The sequence below is a fragment of the Gopherus flavomarginatus genome, chromosome 10 (assembly GCF_025201925.1).
Source record: "Gopherus flavomarginatus isolate rGopFla2 chromosome 10, rGopFla2.mat.asm, whole genome shotgun sequence".
NCBI lineage: Eukaryota > Metazoa > Chordata > Testudines > Testudinidae > Gopherus > Gopherus flavomarginatus.
The window spans coordinates 1137487-1160443 of NC_066626.1; the positions used below are offsets into that span (position 1 = coordinate 1137487).

Genomic DNA, 22957 nt, shown 5'->3' on the forward strand with positions numbered 1-22957 from the left:
TGCCCCTTCCCCCAGGAGACAAAAGTCCCAGCTCCCCTCCAACCTGCATCACAGCTCAGGTTGACCTGGCTCAGGTTCTCAGGAGCAGCCACCGGGGATCTGCAGACCCAGTTGAGGATGGGTGAGGGGTTTTGCTGCATGAACCAGAGTTCTCTCCTCGGCACCTGAGTTAATATTTATCCATGAGCGTGATGGAAACTCTGGGCCTGAGTTCAGCCTCTGCCCATGCTGCAGAGATGGCAATGCTGGACGCCTGCCTGCCGCAGAGGGGGGTCTGGGTCTGTCCGAGCCGTCGCCTTGCAGAGCCTGGGCCAAGCCTGCTACAGTGTCCATAGGGCTCTCAGCATCGTCCCAGCCAGCAGCAGCCTCCTCAGATCAGTCACTGCAGTCTCCAGGTGAGGAGAGCTGGGGGCTAGTGGTTGCCTGTGCCTGGGCCAGTGATCGCGGCTGCTGCAGAGCAGAGGAGCACTCAGAGCTTGTCGCGAATCCTCTGCCCTGTCCTGAGGGAACCCAGGCCTCGAATGGTGCAGAGACCCAGGGTAAGAAATGGAAACGCCCCCCAACTCCCACTCCAGTGCCAGGACTGGGTGGGCCTCGCTGGGAGGCTGTTCTGTGAGTATAAGCCCCAGGGGACTCCGCTACCAGAGGGCGGCTGGCCGGAGCTGCACTCTGGGAATGTGTCGTCTTGGCCCCATGGGCCTCGGTGGCAAAACTCCCCTGACGTCAGTGGGTTGCGGTTCAGCAGCCCACAGTCCCTAAGGCTGCCCTGGCCAGACAATCTTGTGTCGGGAGCCCTGGCGGGTTCATTGACCTCCAGCCCTGGGTGGAAGTGGAGTCTCCTCTGGAGAGTGGGTGCCCAGGCAGCCTGACATGCCACAGGTCACCTGGGGGCCTCTCTCGGGCTAGGCAGAGGCATGTGGCGTGTTGTGCTCTACCCTGCACCGTTGCTCTGAACAGGGACACTGCGCTGCCAGGGTGGCAGGGTCTGGGGATGTTCTGTCATGTGGAGAGGCCTGAACACACGCTGTGTCCTTGGGGTTGGAGCACATTGTGAGACTCGATAAACTGTGAGCCAGAGTTTGCCCTGGGCTCAGCGTGGGTGGCTCCTATGGGCAGAACGGGGATGTGCAGATACTGTTGGACGCTGACTGGTCCATACTGCTCTTGTTGCCCCGCTGGTGCCTGGGGGGGTGGTATGATGTGTGAGCACGGTGGGCTCCTGCTGGCTTTGGCGGACAGGCATGTTCTGGTGTGGTGGGTCCCTCCCAAGGTGGCGGCTCACAGGGTTGTGTCAGTTCAAATTGTGTTTTCCTGGCTGGGCCCCACTTTCAGCCCAAAGGAGCTGGTGTTGTGGGGTCCTCGTGGAAACCAAGGGGACATGCCTGTTAGATGGGACCCATCCTTAGTATCGATATTTGAGAGGTCGGCCTGAGGATAGTGGCAGAGCAGAGCAGTCCTGTGTTAATGACACAAAGTGTGAACGGAGAGCAGGGTGTGTGTTAATGACGTATGGTGAGAATGCAGAGCAGAGCAGTGTGTGTGTTAATGATGCAGGGTGTGAATGCAGAGCAGAGCAGGATGGGTGTCTTGAAGCAGGGTGTGAATGCAAAGCTGGGCTGTGCATGTGTGTGACGAACTGGGACTGTTCTTAGTGTGGTCTGTGAATGCTGAGTGGGGAGTGTTGGCCTGAGAGGACGGTCTGCACTGGGGGATGGGAGACCAGCCTTGAGGAAAGATACCTGAGCATGTAACATGAGAACCCAGGAAGGGGTTAGAGGCCAGGGTGACACCTCTGCCCGGGAAGCTGAACAAAGACTGGGAGAGGAGACGCTGGGGGGAGAGAGGGAGTTTTCAGGAGTTGGCTAAGGAATGGAGGGAAGCGCAGACGGGGCTCTGATTCCCCAATGGGGCTGTGGTGCCCCTGGGACCCCAAGATGGACCTAATTGGGGAGGATCCTGTTGTCCGTGCCTGCAAGACCTGTCTTGGACTGTGTTCCTGTCATCTAAATAAATCTTCTGCTTTACTGGCTGGCTGAGAGTCATGGTGAGTTGCAGGAAGCCGGGGGTGTAGGGCCTTGTGTTCCCCCACGCTCCGTGACAATGTGTTAATGACACAAGGTGTGAATGCAGAGCTGGGCAGGGAGTCTGTTAATGTAGGGTGTGAATGCAGAGCAGGGTGTGTGTTAAATCACACAGGGTGTGAATGCAGAGAAGAGCAAGGTCTTTGTGTTGACACATGGTGCCAATGCAGAGCAGTGTGTATGTCAGTGATGCAGGGTGTGAATGCTGTGCAGGGTGTATGTTAATGATGCAGGGTGTGAATGCCGGGCAGGGTGTATGTTAATGATGCAGGGTGTGAATGGTGGGCAGGGTGTGTGTTAATGAAGCTGGGTGTGAATGCTGGGCGGGGTGTAAGTTAATGATGCTGGGTGTGAATGCAGAGGTGCTGTGGGGTATTTACTGTACAGCAGTCCATAGACAGTCAAGTAGTGGGGTGTGGTGGCCAGGCATTGGACTGGCTGGGTAAGAACGTGCCCACACTGCCAGAGAGGCACATGCCAGCACTTGACCATTTTTCAGAGCCGTGGACAGGGGGCTGGGAATCCCACTCCAGCTCCATTTAGCAAGATGGGTTTCACAGCTCCGAGAGGAGGGCATTGGATCTGGCCATGTGGCCCACTGGCCTGTGCCGCACCCCGCGCGGGGGTGACTGTCACCCTGGTTAGATTCAGGCAAATCACACAAGGGAGCTGGCCACGGGATCTTGTGATGGCAGCACACACCTGCCATCTGCAGGCTGAGCTAGTCTGTCATGCTGAGGCCTGTCAGATGTGTAGGTGCTCAGCAGGGCTGGGACTGAGTCACTCCAGGCCTGGATGCCGCTTGCACCTGGCAGATGGACCATGGGGCTGGGCTAATGCGGCTGGAGCCGGTGATGATCAGTGAGAGATGGAGGGGAGCCAAGAACCATACAGCTTTGGAAAGAGCTGCCTGGGGCTGCTGGTTGGGTCCTGTCCTCCACTGACCTCCAGAGTCCTTGTGCAGGCAGGGCTGGCCCGGCCCAGTGCTTTGAGAGCTGGGCTTGTGGCACTGACATGGGGGATGAGCATGCAGGAGCAGTGGGGAAGGTGGAGCTGGGATTGCAGCTCTGTCCCCAGCCATCCCTTCTCCCCTCAGGTAGAGCCAGGCCCTCTGCTGTTCCCCAGGGGGTTGGGCTGCACCCTCAGAGCATGGAGAACCTGTGAGGAAGGAACTGGCTGCTGCAGTAGAACTAGCGCGGTGTCAGCAGCCACCTGGCTAGAAAAAGCAGGGATGCCCAGTCGGTGCCTCTAGCAGCCAGAGGGTCCAGCCCGGACTGAGGGACCTGGAGAGGGAGAGGCCATGAATCTGCCAGCACACTGCATGCAAATGCCCGCTCGGCTGGGGTCCAAGCAGCGGTGGGGAGTGGGCAGGGAGCATTGCTGGGAGCAAGACCCAGGTTCTTCTTCGAGTGATTGCTCACATCCATTCCAGTTAGGTGTGCGCGCCGCGCGTGCACGTTCGTCGGAAACTTTTTACCCTAGCAACTCCAGTGGGCCGGCAGGTCGCCCCCTGGAGTGGCGCCGCCATGGCGCCCAATATATATCCCTGCCGGCCCACCCGCTCCTCAGTTCCTTCTTACCGCCGTGTCGGTCGTTGGAACTGTGGAGCGCGGCATAGCTGTCCTCCACGTCCCTAGCTCTCCTTGTTTTTCTATCGTTATCTCTATTGTAGTGTTAATTAGACTGTTAAGTAGATAGTAGTAGTTAAGTGTTAAGTAGTTGTAAATAGTTTTTCGCCGGGGGCTTAGCCCTTCCCGGCACCCGGCACCGGGCTCATGCCTGGTTCGCCGGGCTTCAAGCAGTGTGCGGCCTGCAAGAAGCCTATGCCCACGAGCGACCCCCACGACGCGTGCCTGAAGTGCCTGGGGGAATCGCATAGATCCGACAAGTGCCGCATCTGCAAGGCTTTTAAGCCAAGGACTAAGAAGGAGAGGGATCAAAGGCTCCGGACTCTCCTCATGGAGGCGGCACTTGACCCGGCGGCTTCGCAGGCCGTGATGTCGGCGCCGGCACCGGATCGCACCGGCACCGAGAAGACTCCCCGGCACCGACCTTCTCCGGCACCGGGGACAGAGCCTAGGCCGTCGAAGTCCATTACTCCGGCCAGGCACACCCGAGTGGAGCGCCCGGCCTCAGCATCGGCCGCGGCGCCGCCGGCACCGTCGACTCCGGGCCCGGCGGGTCCGTCGAGTCCGGTGCCGCCAAGCTCCCCCATGACATCTGGGGTCGAGATAGTGGTGCCATCTACACCAGAGACCTTCGCCTCGGCACGGGACCTCATAGCCATGACCGAGCCCACTCAGCTACCACCCCCGGTACCTCCGGTGCGGGTTGTGTCCAGAGGCAAGCCTATGATGTCGGCACCGTCCCGGGACTCTCGCTCTCGCTCCAGGTCCCGACGTCAGGGTCGCTCCAGATCCCGCCGCCGCTCGCAGTCCCGGCACCGCTCCCCTCAGCGGTACCGGTCGCACTCGCGGCGCCGGTCGACACCGAGACGATCGCGGTCAGACTCCAGCCGTCGTTACCGGCACCGCGAGTCCAGGAGCCGATCCAGACGTTCGCCGCACTGGTCGACCTCCCGGCGCCGAGCTGGTGGCAGGTCCCGGTCCCGGTCGACCTCCCGGTACCGAACCGGTGGCAGGTCCCGATCCCGGCACCGAAGCGGCGCCCGGTACCGATCCAGATCCCGGCACCGTGGCAGAACTCGGTCCCGCTCCCGGCACCGTTACGACTCCCGGCACCGGTCCCCGGCACCGAGACGATCGCCCGTGCCGGCCCGCGCGGACCCTTACCATCCAGGGTCCGCCCCGCCATGGCCCTCGAGGCAGCCGTCCGTGTCTTCGCTGGCGGACAGTGGGTACGCGCTCGGCACCGACCGGCAGGCGGCGCTGTTCAGCGAGCCTCCACAGCAGGACGCAGCCCCACAGCAATGGGGTTTCTGGACACCCTGGGCGTATCATCAGGCCCAGGGCCCCCAACAGCTCCCTGCTAGGCCGGCGACTGCAGAGCGCAGGGCACCTGAGGCCTCGTTGTCTCGCCCCCCTCCCTCCCCGGATGGGGAGGAAGGATCCAAGCAACAGGACTCCACTTTGGCTCCTGAGGCAGAGGCGAGGGCCGAGGGAGACCCCCCTTTAGACACCCTCTTGCCGGGGGTCTCCTCATCTTCTTCCCCTGATGAAGCGGTGGCTGGGACCTCCTCCAACAGCCCCCCCCCCGCTGGACCTCAGGGCGCACCAGGACCTCCTCCGGCGAGTAGCCCAAAACCTGAGTCTACAAGCCGAGGAGGTCTCGGAGGTAGAGGACCCTATTGTCACCATCCTCTCGGCAGACGCTCCCACCAGGGTCGCCCTGCCGTTCATACGGACCATCCAGGCCAATGCCAACACCATCTGGCAGTCTCCGGCCTCCATTCCTCCCACTGCGAAGGGCGTCGAGAGGAAGTACATGGCTCCTTCTAAGGGCTACGAGTACCTCCACGTACACCCGACTCCGTGTTCCCTGGTGGTCCAATCCGTCAATGATAAGGAGCGTCATGGTCAGGAGGCTCCAGCCCCCAAATCCAGGGAGGCTAGGCGGATGGATCTCCTCGGCCGTAAGGTGTACTCGGCGGGGGCGCTGCAACTCAGGGTCTCCAACCAACAGGCCCTGTTAAGTAGATACGCCTTTAACTCCTGGGTGGCAGCAGACAAATTCAAGGAGCTGTTGCCACAAGACGCTCGTCAGGAGTTTGCGGCCATCCTAGAGGAAGGCAAGAAGGTCGCACGCACGTCCTTGCAAGCCTCTCTGGACGCTGCGGATTCGGCTGCCCGTACCCTCGCGTCGGGTGTAACGATGCGTCGCCTCTCCTGGCTGCAGGTTTCCGGCCTTCCGCCGGAGCTCCAGCACACAATACAGGACCTTCCTTTTGAAGGCCAAGGGCTGTTCTCGGATAAGACAGACCCTAGACTCAAGAGTCTAAAGGACAACCGAGTCATCATGAGGTCACTGGGGATGCACACTCCAGTGACGCAGCGCAGACCCTTCCGGCCGCAGCAACAACAACAACAGCGCAGGCCGTATCTCCAGTTCCGCCAGCGGCAGGACCTTAACAGGCGCCGCGGCAGGAACGGAAGGCGCAGGGACTCGGGGAACCAAGGGGGCCAAAACCAAGGCTCCTCTAAGCCCCCGCCTGGTCCCAAGCCTTCATTTTGAAGGTGCGCCCGAGGGCGCAGTAACAGTTTCCCCATTGGATCCTTTCCCCCCGTTTTCCAACCGCCTTTCTTTTTTCCTCCCGGCGTGGTCCCTAATAACATCAGACCGCTGGGTCTTACGCACGGTGCAGTCGGGATACCGCCTGCAGTTTGTTTCATTTCCTCCTCCCTGCCCCCCTTCCTCGTCCCTCTTCAGGGACCCCTCTCACGAGCAATTCCTTCGGCAGGAGGTGCAGACGCTCCTCGGCAAAGGAGCTATAGAGGCGGTGCCGGAGAACGAGAAAGGCAAGGGGTTTTATTCCCGCTACTTTCTGATCCCCAAGGCCAAGGGAGGCCTCAGGCCCATCCTCGACCTGCGAGAGCTTAACAAGTACCTGGTGAAGTTGAAGTTCCGCATGGTTTCCTTGGGGACCATTATCCCATCCCTGGATCCGGGAGACTGGTACGCCGCCCTCGACATGCAGGACGCGTATTTCCACATTGCTATCTGGCCACCCCACAGACGTTTCCTTCGCTTCGTTGTGGGGTCTCTGCATTACCAATTTGCAGTCCTCCCATTTGGCTTGTCCACGGCCCCGAGAGTGTTTACGAAATGCATGGCAGTTGTTGTGGCGCAGCTTCGGCGCAGTCGTATCCACGTGTTCCCGTATCTGGACGATTGGTTGATTCGGGGCACGTCGGAACAACAAGTCTGCAGCCATGTCCGTGTGATCACCGACATGTTCGCCACTCTGGGCCTCTTGGTGAACACAGACAAGTCCACCCTGGCCCCCACACAAAGGGTGGAATTCATCGGGGCCGTCCTGGACGCCACTGTGGGCAGGGCCTTGCTGCCATTGCAGCGGTTCCAGGCCTTGTCGGCAATCGTGCAACGACTACAGACAGCCCCCCTGACGTCAGTGAGGACGTGTCTAACCCTGTTAGGCCACATGGCGGCCTGTACTTTCGTGACCAATTACGCTCGGCTCCGCATGAGGCCACTCCAGTTGTGGCTCATCAGTCATTACAGGCCGACAAGACAGCCACTAGATATGTTAATCACGATCCCCCAGAGGGTCTTAGATTCTCTCGGCTGGTGGCTGGACCAGTCAGTGTTGTGTGCGGGTCTCCCCTTCCACCCATCTCAGCCCTCGGTGTCCCTAACAACAGATGCCTCAGATCTCGGCTGGGGGGCCCACGCAGGGACCCTGAGGACGCAGGGCCTGTGGTCCCAGGAGGAGGTGGGGCTACACATCAACATGCGGGAGTTGAGAGCGGTCCGTCTTGCTTGTCAAACGTTCTGTCATCAGCTCCAGGGTCGTTGTGTCGCGGTGTTCACCGACAACACGACGACCATGTATTATATCAACAAGCAGGGCGGCACCAGATCCTCCTCCCTGTGCCACGAGGCGATACGACTCTGGGACTTTTGTGTAGCCCACTCCATTCACCTCATGGCTTCCTTCCTCCCCGGAGTACGGAACACGCTGGCGGATCGATTGAGCAGATCCTTCCTGTCACACGAGTGGTCCCTTCGCCCGGACGTTGCCCTCTCCATCTTCCGGAGGTGGGGTTATCCCCGGGTGGACCTCTTCGCGGCCAAGGGGAACAGGAAGTGCCAAGCGTTCTGCTCCTTTCAGGGCAGGGAACCCGGGTCGATAGCGGATGCCTTCCTCATCCAGTGGTCGACCCACCTGTACTATGCATTTCCCCCATTCCCGTTGGTCCACAGGGTCCTTCTGAAGGTGCGCAGGGACAGGGCTCACGTGATCATGGTAGCCCCGGCGTGGCCCAGACAGCACTGGTACCCCATGCTGCTGGACCTGACCATAGCCGACCCAGTTCCCCTGCCCCTTCATCCGGACCTGATTACCCAGGAGCACGGGACCCTCTGTCACCCGGACCTGCAGTCGCTGCACCTAGCGGCGTGGCTCCTGCGTGGCTGACTGGCTCTGAGCTGCGCTGTTCCACGCCGGTGAGGGAAGTGCTCTTGGGCAGCAGGAAGCCGTCCACAAGAGCGACATATTTGGCCAAATGGAAGCGATTCTCCTATTGGTGCGTGGAGAGAAATCTCCGCCCTATGGAAGTTTCAGTAGCCAACATCTTAGACTACATTTGGTCCCTCAAAGGGCAAGGTCTGGCCATATCGTCGTTACGAGTCCACCTAGCGGCTATCTCCACCTTTCACCCGGGTGCGGATGGTCACTCTGTTTTTTCCCACCCGACGGTGTCTAGATTCCTTAAGGGGCTGGAACGTTTATACCCTAACGTCCGTCCCCCTGCTCCAACCTGGGATCTTAACCTGGTGTTGTCCCGACTCATGGGGCCCCCCTTTGAGCCGTTAGCTACTTGCTCCCTGCTTTACCTCTCTTGGAAGACGGCCTTTCTAGTAGCTATCACCTCAGCTAGACGGGTGTCGGAACTCCGGGCTCTTGTGGTAGACCCCCCATACACGGTCTTCCACAAGGACAAGGTGCAGCTGAGACCACACCCTGCTTTTCTCCCCAAGGTGGTCTCAGCTTTCCACGTCAACCAAGAGATATTTCTCCCGGTTTTTTTCCCGAAACCTCACTCCTCAGGCAGGGAGCAGCAGCTCCACTCGCTTGATGTCCGTAGGGCTCTCGCGTTTTACGTGGAGAGGACCAAGCCCTTCCGCAAATCCCCCCAGCTTTTTGTAGCAGTAGCGGACCGCATGAAAGGGCTTCCTATCTCCTCCCAGAGGCTATCCTCTTGGGTAACGTCCTGCATCAGGACCTGCTATGACTTGGCCCACGTCCCTACGGGCCGTGTGACTGCGCATTCTACCAGGGCGCAGGCGTCGTCGCTGGCTTTCCTCGCCCGTGTGCCCATCCAGGAGATCTGTCGGGCAGCGACCTGGTCATCGGTCCACACCTTTGCTTCCCACTACGCCCTGGTCCAGCAGTCTAGAGAGGATGCGGCCTTCGGATCTGCTGTGCTCCATGCCGCGACTTCTCACTCCGACCCCACCGCCTAGGTATGGCTTGGGATTCACCTAACTGGAATGGATGTGAGCAATCACTCGAAGAAGAAAAGACGGTTACTCACCTTTGTAACTGTTGTTCTTCGAGATGTGTTGCTCACATCCATTCCACACCCGCCCTCCTTCCCCACTGTCGGAGTCGCCGGCAAGAAGGAACTGAGGAGCGGGTGGGCCGGCAGGGATATATATTGGGCGCCATGGCGGCGCCACTCCAGGGGGCGACCTGCCGGCCCACTGGAGTTGCTAGGGTAAAAAGTTTCCGACGAACGTGCACGCGCGGCGCGCACACCTAACTGGAATGGATGTGAGCAACACATCTCGAAGAACAACAGTTACAAAGGTGAGTAACCGTCTTTTTGTGGGGCTGGGAGACACAGCCATGTGTCCTGATCCACATTGGAGGGGATGGTCGCCACCGCCGCGGATCCCCAGGAGTTCGGCCAACACAGGCAGGAGGGATGGATGTATCTAGGTGCTGTCCTGTTTTACTGCTTGTGCTTCCCAGGGCCATTGATGGGAACCAGCCAGAGGACAGGCCTGAGAAACACCTAGGGAGGGTTGGGTCTCTGGACAGTGTGGGGTTATCTGCAGGGAAGAGCCCAAGCAGAGCCAGGAGAATATCAGCCCCTGGGTTAATTGGATCAGGGTGGTCATACCCTGCATGAGCCCCAGGGGGGCAGTAGCAGACAGCACATTAGACGTCTGGCTAGGTGCTGCCTTGTGTTATGGCAGTTTAAAGACAGGGCTGTCTGGGGCTGTGTTTGCCGGGGCAGAGCTGGAGGGGAGCCCCTCTCTGTACAGCTGGGATGAGCACCGTGTTATGGGCAGGAACGTGTTCAGAGACGGTGGGATGGGTCCAACAAGCTGCCATGCTGGCTCCTTTGGGCTAACCTGGGGTTTTCAGGCAGGTCGAAACTGCGTGGTGGTGCTGTGGGGCCAGATCTTCAAACAAAGTCAAGCTGGAAATGGGAGGGAACTGGGTTATCCTTCTCCCAAGATCTTCGGGGAGACGCTGGGTTAGGATGTCAGGCTGGGTCAGGGATATTCTGATTCTCCATTTCGGACCCATGGATGTGTAACTAGGTTGGTATTTAGTTTGGGTTTGGCCCTGGGGTGGGTGTTGATTTCAGCAACATCACCAATATTCCCTTGAGCGCCCAGGGGTCCTCTCCTGTTGTGTTGCTGCTGTGTTCAACCCCAGAGGTGGCTGCATTAGAGTAGTGGACAAAGTGATCCTGTATTTGCACACCCGGTGAAGCCAATGGGTGGAGAAGGGCCAGCGGGATGTAAGCAGGCTGATTTTTCATTGCCAGAGTTAATGGCTTTATTATCAGCAATGCAGCACAGATAAGGAGTGAGTGGAACTCATTTTGCACCGGTAGTGAGGGAGCGAATGCCTCCAGACCCACAAAGCACCACTCTGGTACCAGCTCCTGGCTGGTCTCTCAGGTCCATGATGCAGACGGAGAAAGAGCCCGTGTGGCTGCCTCTGACAGAGATGGTGGTGGGGGAGGAACCTCTAAGGGCTGGACCTAGGGCCAGATCATGCTAGGCTCTCCCCTTCTTACTGGGAAGGGGCTCTGCGGGTCACTCTGGGTCGTGGGCAGATCTGGGGCAGCCTAGTGCCCAGTTGCATTGCTGCACGGAGGGATGGAATGCAGCTCACCTGGCCAGTGTCAGCAAAGCGCCACTTCCCTAGTGTAGCCGGGCCCTGTGTCTGGGACAGGTGCTGGCTGGTGAGCTGCACTGATTGGGCTGAGCCTTCCCTCTCTCGATGCCATTCACAGCCCTCTCCTGTGTCGCTGGCGTGTCCTACCCGGTGACAGCCTGTCAGCTCAGCAACTGCCATGAGAGTGACAGTAGGTTTCCGGATGCCTTAGAGCTGAGCCGGTTACCAAAGGGAGGCTTGCACAGAAGAGCGATGCAGATGGCACTGGCATTGCCTTGCCTGTCACCTCTGGGGGGCATTTCCTCTCTGCCCCCTCTCTTTGGATCCAGGCCCAGACTCCTCGCTAGGCAAGTGGGGTCCCACTTCCACTTATTGCCCTGCCATTCACACTACTGCCCCCAGACAGCCTGGATTCAGAGGCTCGAAGACCTAGTGGACTGGAGACAACTGACAGCTCCCGCTACGGCACACTCCCATATGTCACGGGGGCTTGGAGAGGACTTGGAGAGGTTCCATCAGCCGGCGACTGTGATAGTTGTGGTGGGTCATGAATGGCTTAGTGCTGGGAGCCAGAGCTGGTCAGCGTCATGCCTTGCAGAGCAGACACGAGTCCCACTATGCATCTCAGTCTGAGGGCAGCTGCCCCTCTGACTGAGCTGTCATTAGTGGGTCAGGGGCTGCACCCTTCAGGGGTTAGCCTGGCTGGGCTAGGTACCTTGGGCTGGGTAGAGGTGTCACCCCTCCTGGATCTGGGCTGGATCGGCATCTCCTCCTACCCTGGGGGGCATGTCAATTGCTCCTCTCAACCGTTTATCATGCTTAGTGCAAATAAACAGAGCCAGGTATAGATTCACAGAGTACCCAGGAGGTGAGACTCACCAGCCTCCATGGCCCTAAGTCCCTGTGTTCTTGGTGAGGCCTCTGGGATAGGCTGGAGCCTGCCTCCTTCCCACAGCGAGGACAGAACACATGGGGGATCAGTGAGATCCTTTAAGGACTAGAATCCTCTCCCAGCCACGTGTGGCCAGAGAGCTGCACTCTGCCTGTCGCCGGGGTCACCTTTAATGCTCAACATTAGTTCTAATTAGGGAGGCCCCTGTCCTGTTTTTTAAGATATGTCTCTTATTTGGTGTGTCATGTCCCATTACCGTGGTCCAATTAATGCTGCTAAGAAGTATTTGACCAGATGCAGAGTGTTCCAAAAGAACTGGTCCTGCGCTGGGGCACAGAGCTGGGATCTGGGGTAATGAACGCAGAGCCCTAACGTTAGCTCTGCCCATTTAGTTTCCATCCACGTGACCTCTGTGACCTGGAGATGTAGATGGTCACTAGTCCTACTCATTGTTAATATCGGCATGGGCTCTCGCTCCCCATGTGCTGCTTTTCCTTTAGGGTCTAATAGACAATGATACGCCATGTAGGATTTGAGAGAAATGGAGCTGAAATCCTTGAGACAGAACTTTGTTATCTAGGAAATCCTACAGGCTCTGAATAGCCCTTTCAATGAGCACACATGAAATCTCAATAGAACCTAACCGTGGTCTCCAGGGCTCTTCCACAGGTGCTCACAGCCCATAGAACCTGACCATGTTCCCCGGAGCTCTTCCATAGGGGCTCATAGCCCGTAGAACCTGACCGCTGTCTCCAGGGCTCTTCCATAGGAGCTCACAGCCCATAGAACCTGACTGTGTTCCCTGGGGCTCTTCCATAGAAGCTCACATCTCATAGAACCCGACCGTGTTCCCCGGGGCTTTTCCATAGGAGCTCACAGCCCATAGAACCCGACCATGGTCCCCGGGGCTCTTCCATAGGAGCTCACAGCCCATAGAACCCAACCATGGTCCCCGGGGCTCTTCCATAGGAGCTCACAGCCCATAGAACCCGACCGTGTTCCCCGGGGCTTTTCCATAGGAGCTCACAGCCCATAGAACCCGACCGTGTTCCCCGGGGCTCTTCCATAGGAGCTCACAGCCCATAGAACCTGACCATGGTCCCCGGGGCTCTTCCATAGGAGCTCACAGCCAGCGCTTAGCTGTTCAGATTCCAGGCACCCTCTCCTTTTTCCTGGATGCTCAACTGCGCTTTCCTCTTTGTTAGTTTCTGTTTTTAACCTGTCAAGGGATTTGTCTGGGGATTGTGCTGCAGTGAAATGACCGTTTCCTAGGGGATGGAGGAGGGTAGCTGTGTGGTTAAGGCTTTGGACTAAGATTTGAGAGATCTGGGTCTAATTCCCAGTTTAGCCATAGACTCTGTGTACGTGACCTTATGCAAGGCACTTAATTCATCCTGTGTCTCTGTGTGGAACAGAGAGTTCCCTCCTCACGGGGGGTGGGAGGAGAGGCTGTTAAGCAGGTGCTCGGTATGAGGATGAGGAGCTGGATAGTTGCCTAGGTAGAGTTGCCTGGTGTCCATTGCGGTGGTGCTGCAGGTAACTCACGTGTTGCATGGACAGAACTAGCTTCAGGCTCTCCCTGCCAGTTGTTGTCTCACACAAAGTGAGAAGGCTCATGCTGTCAGACAGAGCTGCTGTGGACCAGGTTCAGATTATGCCATTCACCCTCCCCCATGTGTGACCTGCGTTTCCTATGTCATCTCATGTCTCGCTGCAGCATTGCCAAGCTGTGACCTTCCTTCTCTGCCCACCTGGCCAGAACTCTCCCCTAATGCCGCAGCTACCACATGCCCCTTCTGGCCTGGATGCCTGCAGTTCCCCTACACTCCCCCGTCCATTTCGAATGCTGCTGCTAAGGTCATCTGCCTGGGTCATCGCCCAGGCCACGGCACCCCTCCCTTGGCCACCCCTCTTCCAACACAGACGTCTACCCTCACCCTGGCAAATCCTTCTCCCCTCCACCCTGCACAGCTTAGTCCTGACTTCTCACTACCTACTATCATATCACAAGCTCAGAGAGACCCTGTCCTCCTTAGCCTGATTCCCCACAGTCCCCTCCACCCTCCATTCCCTGAGCAGATCCATAAAGCCAGCAGCTCATCCTGCTTTGAATTCCCCAGGCGCCCCGCTCTGCAATGATGCAGATAGGAAACTGAAAACTGGTGCTTGTTAGACTAGTGGAGAGCTGCCCTCACATTGGAGGAATTAGTGGATTTAAATGTGGAGGAGGCCTGGAATTACTTTAAGTCACAGCTGCGGAGACTGTCGGAAGCCTGCATCCCGAGAAAGGGGAAAAGAACCATGGGCAGGAGTTGCAGGCCAAACTGGATGAGCAAGCAACTCAGAGAGGGGATTAGACAAAAGCAGAAAGCTTACAGGGAGTGGAAGGAAGGCAGGATCAGTAAAGAAAGCTACCTTGCTGAGGTCAGAACATGTAGGGATAAAGTGAGGAAGGCTAAAAGCCGCATTGAACTGGAACTTGCAAAGGGAATCAAAACCAATAGTAAAAGGTTCTACAGCCACATAAATAAGAAGAAAACAAAGAAAGAAGAAGTGGGGCCGCTATACACTGAGGATGGAATGGAGGTTAAGGATAACCTAGGCATGGCCCAACATCTAAACAAGTACTTTGCCTCGGTTTTTAATAAGACTAGTGAGGAACCTTGCGATGATGGAGGGATGATAAACGGGAATGTGGATATGGAAGTGGATATTACTGCAACTGAGGTAGAGGCCGTACTTGAACAGCTCGATGGGTCGAAGTCGGAGGGCCCGGACAATCTCCACCCGAGGATATTAAAGGAACTGGCGCGTGAAATTGCGAGCCCGTTAGCGAGAATTTTTAAGCAATCGATAATCTCGGGTGTTGTGCCGTATGACTGGAGGATTGCTAATGTAGTTCCTATTTTTAAGAAAGGGAAAAAGAGTGATCCGGGTAATTATAGGCCTGTTAGCTTGACGTCTGTAGTATGTAAGGTCTTGGAAAAAATTTTAAGGGAGAAAGTAGTTAAGGACATAGAGGTCAATGGTAATTGGGACGAATTGCAACACGGATTTACTAAAGGTAGATCGTGCCAAACCAATCTGATCTCCTTCTTTGAGAAGGTGACGGATTACTTAGATAAAGGAAATGCGGTAGATATAATTTACCTAGATTTCAGTAAGGCGTTCGACACGGTTCCGCACGGGGAGCTGTTAGTTAAATTGGAAAAGCTGGGAGTGAATATGAAAGTTGTAAGGTGGATAAGGAACTGGTTAAAGGGGAGACTCCAGAGGGTCGTATTGAAAGGTGAACTGTCGGACTGGAAGGAGGTCACCAGTGGAGTCCCTCAAGGATCGGTTTTGGGACCGATCTTATTTAACCTTTTTATTACTGACCTTGGCACAAAGAGCGGGAATGTGCTAATAAAGTTCGCGGATGACACGAAGCTGGGGGGTATTGCTAACACGGAGAAGGACAGGGATACTATTCAAGAAGATCTGAACCACCTTGTAAACTGGAGTAATAGAAATAGGATGAAATACAATAGTGAAAAGTGCAAGGTCATGCATTTAGGAATTAATAATAAGAATTTTGGATATACGTTGGGGGCGCATCAGTTGGAAGCGACGGAGGAAGAGAAGGACCTTGGGGTACTGGTTGATAGCAGGATGACTATGAGTCGCCAATGTGACACGGCTGTTAAAAAAGCAAATGCGATTTTGGGATGCATCAGGCGGGGTATTTCCTGCAAGGATAAGGAGGTGTTAGTACCGTTGTATACGGCGTTGGTGAGACCCCATCCGGAATACTGTGTGCAGTTCTGGTGTCCCATGTTCAAGAAGGATGAATTCAAACTGGAACAGGTTCAGAGACGGGCTACGAGGATGATCCGAGGAATGGAAAAACTGCCTTATGAAAGGAGACTCAAAGAGCTTGGCTTGTTTAGCCTGGCCAAAAGAAGGCTGAGGGGGGATATGCTCGCCCTATATAAATATATCAAGGGGGTTAACGTTAGGGAGGGAGAGGAATTATTTAAGTTTAGTACTAATGTAGCCACGAGGACGAATGGGTATAAACTGGATATTAGGAAGTTTAGACTTGAAATTAGACGAAGGTTTCTGACCATTAGGGGAGTGAAGTTCTGGAATAGGCTTCCGAGGGAAGTAGTAGGGGCAAAAGACTTTCCTGGCTTTAAGAAAGCTTGATAAGTATATGGAGGGGATGTTATGATAGGATCGTTAATTTGGGCAATTGATCTTGAATTACCACCAGACAGGTCTGCTCAATGGTCTGCGGGGTGATGTTGCATGCGATGGGTACTGAGTTGCTGCGGAGAACTCCTTCTTGGGTGCTGGCTGGTGACTCTTGCCCACATGCTCAGGGTTTAGCTGATCGCCATATTTGGGGTCGGGAAGGAATTTTCCTCCAGGGCGGATTGGCAGGTGCCCTGGAGGTTTTTCGCCTTCCCCTGCAGCGTGGGGCACGGGTCGCTTGCTGGTGGTGTCTCTGCAGCTTGAGATCTTCAAACCATTTTTGAGGATTTCAATAACTCGGTCCTGGGATAGGGGTTGTACAAAATTGGATGGGTGGGGTTCTGTGGCCTGCCTTGTGCAGGAGCTCAGACTAGATGATCAGATTGGTCCCTTCTGACCTATGAGTCTATGAGTCTATGAGTCTATTGCTGTCTGGCCACAGATAGAGTGCAGAGCTGGTTTGTGCTGTTACTGCCACTACGTCCCTTCTTAGCCCACAAAATCCTCGGGGCAGCGATTCGCATTCATTCATCTGTGCAGCACCTGGTGCCCTGGTCTTGACTGAGCCTGTAGGTACTGTTGTAACATAAGTGATAAATAACCATTATCTCAGTGTGTCCACAACACTCCCCTTCCTGGAGAAGAAACCACCCTGCCCTCCGCCCCTGTGACCCAAGGGCCTCTTGGTGCCAGCTGGCAGAGGGGGACATAGAGGGACAAGGTTGCCCTGAATTCACCAAAAGAAAGCCATGTAAGGTGTCTGCATACAGCCTATCACACACATCAATCATTACGAGACCTACGTGCAGAAAATATGTGAGGAGTTCTGGGTATATGCTGAAAATTATGTGCTCTCAGCATTATTGTTAAAAGCCGGTCAGTCATGCTTGGAGACAAACTCCTCCAGACAGGAGGTGGGAGACCCTATCGCCCTGGGGCATTGTGTATGTCACACCAGAAGTCTTTTAGTGAAGTGAGGCAAATGCTAATGAAGAGCTGGCAGAGATTTCAGAAGCAAAGGAGCAGGAAGAGGTAGATAGTGGGGGATGGGGGCCTGTTTTCAGGAGAAGATCAGAGTTCTGCTCTGGTATTTCTGGGCATGCAGAGAGACACTCTGGTGACGCGAAGCTGCCAGCAGGGTCGATCTGATGAAGGAGGTCCCAGCCATGCTGGTTGAAAAGGCCTGGAAGTAAACTTGGCTGCAGGAGACAGCCTGGCTTGTGGGTTAAGTTGAGGCTCTAGAAAGTTTTATGTGTAATCTTGTGTTTCCAGTCCTCATACCTACTGCCACTGGAGCCTCTGATAATAAACTCATTCTCGTTTTCACTGTGGCTGTAGCTAAGTGCAGTGTGTTAAGCGGAGTGGTGATCCTGAGTTCAGACCACTTTGCTGGTGTGCACTGTTCCTTGGGGAGCAGACTCGGAGGGTTCTGTGATTGTTCTGGATCGGGGCTGAGCCCTCCAGAGGGATGCTCAGAGGACTCAGGGCTGGTATATGCCTATCGCTGACCTGTACAGACAGGGTGAGGCCGGGGCAGGCCTGGGAGGCCGGGCTTGTCCTGTCAGAGGCTGGTGGAGTCACGGAGCTGATCCACAGCAGGCACAGACAAGACTCTCACGCTAAGAGCAAGTGGTCGTGAAGGGTCTGGGTACTGCTGGGGAGCGTCACAGTGGCATAGTTGGCCGGATCTATACTCAGTTTGCAGGTTAGTTAAGGGTCACGCTCCAGGCACTTATACACAGTTAACGTAGATACCCGGAGGCTCAAGGTAGAGAAAAGGCTGTGGTTTGTTGTTCTCGGTGTGTTTCTTTTGACCAAGGGAATTGAGCAGCAGGAAAGGCAGGGTCATGCTGGAGGCACCAGGAAGCAGCAAGAAGAGTCGCTCACTCCCAGACATAGCACAGACACACCTGTACAGTGCACAGACTCCCAGAGCTGCTCTGCGTGGAGCCCTGGCCAGCTCCCACGGGCTGCTCTCTGCAGCTCCACACTCCCCAGGCTCTCCAGCTAGGAGCTAAGGTGAGTCTTTCTGTACAGAGCAGCCTGCTGCTCCTTTGAGTCTCTCCTTGAGCTGAGCCCTTTATATGGATCAGGCCTCTACTGGGAAGCAGCCAGAGGTGAAAGTAAGCCGGTCCGGGCTTAGAGCTCCCCGTGGCTGCGGGCAGCCCAGAGCCATTTGAATCCCGGCCACAGCTGGGATTTAAAGGGCTCAGAGCTCCCCGTGGCTGCGGGCAGCCCAGAGCCCTTTGAATCCCAGCCGCGGCTCCAGCGGCCGGGCAGGGGCTGGGATTTAAAGGGCTCAAAGCTCCCCGCGGCTGCGGGCAGTCCAGAGCCCTTTGAATCCCTGCTGCGGCTCTGGCGGCTGGGCTGGGGTCAGGATTTAAAGGGCTCGGGGCTCCCCTCAGGGGCAGGAGCTCTGGACCCTTTAAATCCCTGCCCAAGTCCCGCAAAGCTCGGGGTTCCCCCCGGCAGCCAGAGCCCTGGGCCCTTTAATTTGCCCCTGAGCCCCTGGGGACTCCCAGCCGCCTCTTCAACTGGGAGCCCCTGGTTGATTTAAAGGCCCTGGGTCTCCCCAGGGCCTTTAAATCTTGAGGTTACTTTCACCCCTGGAAGCAGCTAATCAGTCTAGGTGGCGGCTGGGCCTTGTCTCCCCTTAAAGATCCTGTCAGCTTGTGACAGGGCCTAGGGCCTGACCCTCGCAGCCTGTCTCTAGGGGACGTTGTGAGGCTGCACCTTGCTCTTAGGGCTTCTTGTCCCTCACTAATCCCCGACTGTTGTACGAATATTGATCTCAAAGGCCTGAAGAGTGAAAGAGGTTTTAAACCCCATTGCTGTCCAGCATTAAACAGCACAACCTGGCTTCAGCGGGCGTTGGGCATACCCAGGAGCATGCATGCATTCACATTGGACCCTTATTGATTAAACACATGAAAGAACAAGAAATCAAATCCAGAGTTTCCATTGAAACTGTGGTTGAGTGATTATGCAAAACGAACCTAGTCAGATCTGCCACAGTCTCTCTCCTTCTGGGGTCAAAATATCAGTCTCCTATTTTCAGAACAATCTTTCTTCAATAAAAAGAGAGAGGTTAATTTTACTCGAAGGGCGGATGTGAGGGGAACTCATGTGGCCTGTTCTAACAGACAGACCCAAGGTGGAGGAGAAACGGGATAGAAAAGATGGATGAAATGCAGCTTTTGCTGATGTTTTTGGAACACTGGATTGCTGGTTAGTTACAAGTGGGTGGCTTGGCTGGCAAGTCGACCATGACACCTACTGCTTGGAGCCTGGTTAGTTACAATCTGGTCAGGGCTGTCTTCGGGTTGGATCCTTGCTCCTTAGGCAAGGCAAGTTTGGATGAATGCAGTAGAGTTGACTTCAGATTCAAAGAAAAGCCAAGAGAGTGAGCTAGGATAGAAGAGACACTGTGAGGCAGAAAATAACCCAAGAAGGGAAGGGAATACAGTGCAGGAACTTACATGCCTTTGCGGTGCTGGTAGTTAGCTATCCCCTCTTGCGGGCTGAGGGCTGGATGTCAGGATAATGGGATGACTTTCAGCATTCACAGGTGGAAACAAGCAGGGCCAGCCAGCCGTCCCCCAAGGAAGAGCCTTAGCTGAGTTGCAGAGCTGCAGGCAGGGGAGGAGCTGGGGGAAGATTATTCTTTTTTTTCAAAGTCTCTTTTTAAGAGCCCCCGAAAGGAGTACAAGTTGGTGATATGTTTTATCCTCATTATTTTGTCCACCAAGGAAATCCATTTCTGTAAGGCCAGGCTTTGCATGATAAACTTTGCTCCCACATTTGCTTGTTCACCAAGTCCGATCCCCCGACAGTCCTTGATTTGCACCGAGCACTGGTTTGTTTGTGTTCTGTTGCACTATTCATTGTTATAAACACTTGGACCTATTTCCGTGGGTATTATAACATCTTATGAACTCATTGAGCTTAGGGTAACTTTGTAGGTGCAGTAATTGCAGCATCCCCCAGACAGTCAAGCACTGAGGACTGGGCAGCCAAACAGCCCCAGTGGAGCTAGTCCATTACAAAGCCACCAGCTGGAGCTGGCCAGCAGCCAACCTGCTGCTCGCCCTCCAGACTGGAGGGAAGGAATGGGAACACTGCTAGTGGCCGGAGCTGGCTCTGAGACCATGCGGGGGGGAGAGTGGTGGCCACAGTGCAAGCGGTCAGCATCTTTAGACCCAGTGCTGAGAGAGAGCTCCTGCTACGGGGTGCAGAGCTCCTGTGCCAGTGCTGAGCAGATCCCCGAGTTGTGCCCCACTGCCTACCCACATAGAGCTCAAAGTGCTGACCAGGCAGGAGCTGCCCAGAGCAGGGCTGCAGCCAGGGCAGGATCCTGTGTGCCAGTGGCCCAGGCAGGAGACTTCTCAGTGCAAAGGATGCTGTAGAAGACACTAGAAGAGAGGGGAGCTGCTTGGAAAGAGGAATACAAGAGCCATGGTTCTGGAGTAGAACACCATGCATGGGCCTCAACATCAGAACGAGGTGGCACTGGACAAAACTGAAACACATTTAAACTGAGCCAGGCAATAGTCTTATATGTACTGCACATTTAGCCTGTGGAACTCCCTGCCACAGGGTGTCAATGAGCCCAAGAATTCAGCAGGGTTCCAGCAAGGAGCATGTATTTGTATGGATAGTGAGAACATGCCCCACTGCACAGAGCAGCCATGTAGGTGTGCAAGGGCTATCAGTCTCCCTGCATAAAACAACCACTAATAGGGTCTTGAAGGCATTGCCTTTATGACAGGGGTGGGCAAACTACGGCCCACAGGCCAGATCCAGCACGCCAGCTGTTTTAATCCAGCCCTCGAGCTCCCGTTGGGGAGTGGGGTCTGGGGCTTGCCCTGCTCTGGTTCTCCAGCCGTGGAGCAGGGGCGTGGGCCGCTCCACGTGGCTCCGAGAAGCAGTGGCATGACCCCGCTCCAGCTCCTACATGTAGGGGCTGCCATGGGGCTCTGTTCTGCACGCTGCCCCCACCCCAAGTGCCGCCCCCACAGCTCCTATTGACTGCGAACTGCAGCCAATGGGAGCTGCAGGGGTGGTGCCTGTAGATGCGGCAGCATGCAGAGCTGCTTGGCTGTGCTTCTGCGTAGGAGCCAGAGAAGGGACATGCCTCTGATTCTGGGAGCCGCTTGAGGTAAGCACCGCCCACAGCCTGCACCCCTGAGCTCACCCCACACCCAGCCCTGATCCACCTCCTGCCCTCAAAACTCTTCAATTCCAGCCTGGAGCATCCTCCTGAACCCTAAACCCCTCATCCCCAGCCCCACGCCAGAGCCTGCACTCTGTCCCGCACACAACCCCCCTGCCCCAGCCCTGATTCCCCTCCTGCTCTCTGAAGCCCTTGGTCCCAGCCTAGAACACCGTCCTACATCCCAAACTCCTCATCCCCAGTCCCACTCCAGAACCTGCACCCCCGGCCGGAGCCCTGACCCCCCCCCAGCCCTCTGACTCTCCCGCCCCAGCCCAGAGTCCACTCCTACACCCTGAACTCCTCATTTCTGGCCCCATCCCAGAGCCTGCACCCTCAACCGGATGTGCCATGGCCCTTGGGCCAAAAAGTTTGCCCATCCATGCCCTATGAGCAGGTTACGCCCTGATCTCCCCCAGGGGTTCCCAGTACTTTCTCCTGAAGCAGCTGATGCCCCTGCTGAAGGCCCAGGTCTGATCCTCTCTGGCAGTCCCTATAGGGAGCTATATCCTGGTGCTCTGTCCAGACCCGGGGCAAGCTCCTGAGTTCCTAACGTCACTGTCTTTCCAGCCCCAAATCCCCTCTCTAGAGTCACAGAGCTTGTTGACTGCGCTTGGGGCTGTGGATTCGATCACTCTGCTCCCCAAGCACAATCCCAAGAGCTTGGAGCTGCCCATGGGGGGCATTCAGGGCACTGTTGGCTCACAGTGCCAGGGAGCGTGGCGCCATCCAGTGGCAAACACAACTTGGGCTTAAGATGCTCAGTGCTAAGGCTCTTATCTCCCAGCCCCAGCCCTTGCCCTCCCAAGGAATAAAGGGGTCTCTCTGGGGCTTGGGGGCCAGCTAATTGTGACACTTGGGGGTTACCTGAGGTATCCAAGGGGGATCACTAACCTGCTCAGTGGAGAAAACCCTGTCTGCGCCCATGGGCAGAAATGGTCCCCAGCCACCAGCTGCTGGCAACACCTTGTTCTTTCCTTCCGCGGCTGGCCGCTGATACCCCACCTTGTTACACTTGAGTGCCCAGTCCCTCCAGACACCCGCAGCGTACACTGGTTCTCTGCCTCCGTGGAAACAGGGCCCAGGGCGCGGGTCTCACCTCGGCTCAATACTCTGGGTAGCACAAGGCACTTAGACGGGGGTCTAGTAAACGCAAATGGAAGTTTATTTAACGGAGCTTGAGCCCGATTCAGCTAAAAGCAAGTCCAAGGATTTGGAAACAAGGTTACCGCTAAAAGAAACGATGGAATGCAATCCAAGCCAGTGTGTGTCAACGAGCGATGTCCTAATACGGTCTCTCTCCCCCTTGTGGCGCTCGTCCAGTCCAGAGAGCTGGGCTCCACCTTACACACCCGCCGGCAGTTTCTCCTGTGCAGTGGATAACACCTCGTGCCATTTTGGCTGCTCTCGTACAGTTACAGGCTCTTCCGATTGTCTCCCTGCCCAGAACGTTCTCCTGGGTTGGTTGGGTTTTGTAAATGCTGATGTCTTCACCTCGCGGAGCCAGTGAGCCAAGGGCTGTCTGCACGGGGGTCCAGTGCTCTCAGTGTGGATGGTGTAAGCCCCGAGACACCCCCTCACCTCGGGTGGCAGGTTTCCCTGCAGCAGTTTTGCAATCTAACAGTCTACATTTTGCATCTCTCGCAAACTGTGTCCTGTATGAACATCTGGCAGTAGCCACGGCCCTCTGCTGGTCT

At 56.1% G+C, this 22957-nt stretch overlaps 3 protein-coding genes across 3 annotated transcripts in view; 1 reads left to right on the top strand and 2 right to left on the bottom strand.

The window, feature by feature from the left end:
• LOC127058928 (maestro heat-like repeat-containing protein family member 2B) overlaps nucleotides 1-22957 on the bottom strand; it is an 852871-nt gene that overhangs the window by 750429 nt on the left and 79485 nt on the right. The window lies entirely within an intron of this gene.
• Nucleotides 1-22957, bottom strand: part of LOC127058925 (uncharacterized) — a 613715-nt gene that overhangs the window by 530600 nt on the left and 60158 nt on the right. The window lies entirely within an intron of this gene.
• Nucleotides 1-22957, top strand: part of LOC127030048 (nck-associated protein 1-like) — a 56134-nt gene that overhangs the window by 26558 nt on the left and 6619 nt on the right.